A 2,654-nucleotide genomic window follows, 5' to 3' on the forward strand; every position below is an offset into this window, starting at 1 on the left:
CGATTCATCAATTTTTTTCTTAGCATGTTTCTCGTGTTCTGATTTCTTGGCGTGTTGTTTAGCAGATATCCGAGACCTCTTGGAAATTTAGGATTTCCTATCTTTCCTAATTTAACGGAAATCGACGGTGTGAATTTCGGTTCCCACAGTTTGGTGCTAGAAGGAGGGGGGTGGGGTACGAATCAAATCTAACTCTCAGCCGCAGACGCTCGATCAAACATGGCAACAGACGACCAACACACTCGTGTTGATGGAGATATAAACGATAATGACAAACCACTCAAGCAGCGAACGTATCTGCGGTCAACGCTAATGCTAACACCATAATGTTCGAGGAGATGTTCCCCACCTTCAAAAAGAAGTCGGAGGAACAGGAAAAGCTCATAGTCTCTCTCGCTAAACATGTCGAAACCCTAACAGCGAGAACCAGAGCCATCCTTCCCCACGGAGCTACGAAGCTTCGCGGAAGAAGACTTTATTTCGCGACTCCGCTCGACAGACTGGGGAGCACGCAGGATAACCCAACAAGAGAAAAAAACCTGACAAGGTAACCCCTGCTGTGACTCGGAAAAACTCGGAAAACCTTCCACCTCCCGTGCAGGAAACAGAGTATTACGAAGTCGAACAAGTTAAGTTGGATCCCAGCGATCAGTCCGATCATTCGGACGAGGACACAGACGTGCATCCAAGGAGGACCAGGAGCCGTGCAAATTGGCTAGATTCTTCGTTCGAGAAACCTATGACATAAGAAGAGGAAAACGTCTTCTGGGTCGAACAAGAAAAACTCACTGAGGAACAGGCTCGAATCACTCGCAGCAAACACCGACAGACTCGGAAAGCTGTTAATATCACTCAAATTATCCTAAGGAGTGATTTGTACTCTCTCAAATAAGAGGTCGAGTTGTAGTACTTAGGGATTGAAATAACATGGAGCTAAGGCACACAAAAGATCTAGTAGTTATGTGGTTAAGCTAGGTCAAATGGTTTAAATGTAGATAGCAGGGGTGAGCAAAGTAATTGCTCGGTTGATTGATTGGGCGTTTTAAACAGATATGAAAGGCGTTAGACTTAGGGTTTCTATTTAGTCAATCAGGATTATAGAGAAATAGAGACTAAGTGTATGTTGGATATTCTAGAACTCAAACTAAAGAATAGTCGATCAACTTCCGTATTTTTAAACTATCTATTGCTAGATCTAAAACCTCAGCTGTCGCTTGTTGGTCTTGAGAAAGTGTCGATCGATACCAATTATGGATTGTCGTTCGATACACCTTTCAGCCCGTCGATCGATGCAACTACTGAGTTGTCGATCGACGTTCCTTCCACCAAGCTTTACCGCATGGGTTTGACTTGTCCACTAGGTTAAACTAAATTAGTTGTCGCTTGTTTCTAGCAATCCTTGCACAATATAAACTAGATCAGACAAATGTCCACGCTTTCGCTTGCATCCTAATATCATGCAATAAAGAACAGTTCAATTGATTGATATCCTAACACTTAGCAATTCTATATTTTGGACTAATCCCTCATGAATATTTGAACCTTAAATCTAACTACTAAAACACAGCTAAGCAATTCATAACAAGATAATACTAAACTGCCTAAATAGATAGTAGTAGAAAAACTTGGAGTTCCAATCACAAATCTCTAAAAGAGTTATGGGATCTTCTCTCCAAACCTAAAACTCTAAGTATTTTCCTCTGAAAGAAAGTATGAAAGCGTGTGTTGCCTAGAACAATGGCAGAGCACATAAATATTAGGTTAAAACTCGTCAGGGGAAATTTGGTAATTCTTGTGGGACTTGGGCTTTAAATTGGCTGGAACCAAATCTGGTCTTTGCGCACTTCACCGTCGATCGACAACACAAGGTGTGTGTTGATATATTATCATCTTCAATCATCGACCGCTGGACTGTTCGATGGTCAACTACGGGTCTTTCTCATTTTATCTCCAAAATGGACAAAAATCACAACTTTCCTCCAAATCACTCCAAAACCTGAAAACATACTAAAAAGACTCCAAAACAACTATAATGTATTTAAAAACACCTATATACCATGGCTAAAAGTGGGTAAAATCCATGGTATATCAGCTGCTGACAGTGATCTCGATGAAATCCGCGATCTCCGCGATTACATCACGAAAACGGCTGCGGAAGTAAATGCGGTGAAATCTCAAATTCACCATGCTACCAGTGCTGCACCCGAGATTGATAGGCTCCTCACGGAAGCTCGGAAGACTCCCTTCACCGCTCGCATTACCGAGACAAAGGTCTCAGATTCTGGAAAAATTAAGATCCTTACATACTATGGCACCAACGATCCTAAAGCACATATGCAGACCTTTCAGATCGCCATGGGGAGGGCCAAGCTAAAGGAAAACGAAAGGGACGCCGACCATTGCCGCCTCTTCGTCGAAAATCTCCAAGGAGCAGCGCTCGAGTGGTTTTCCCGCCTTAGGGAAAATTCCATTGGAAGTTTCCGCTAACTCACTTCGGAGTTTCTCAAACAATATTCTATGTTCATAGATAGAGAGACTTCCGACGTCGACCCCTAGAGCCTAGTCCAGAAGGAGGGCGAATCTCTCTGCAACTTCTTGAACATGTTCAAGCTCGTCATGGCAAGAGTTAGCGAGATAAGCGAAAAGGTGGCAAT

Source organism: Brassica napus, chromosome C3, assembly GCF_020379485.1.
Source record: "Brassica napus cultivar Da-Ae chromosome C3, Da-Ae, whole genome shotgun sequence".
In the NCBI taxonomy this organism is placed as follows: Eukaryota; Viridiplantae; Streptophyta; class Magnoliopsida; order Brassicales; family Brassicaceae; genus Brassica; species Brassica napus.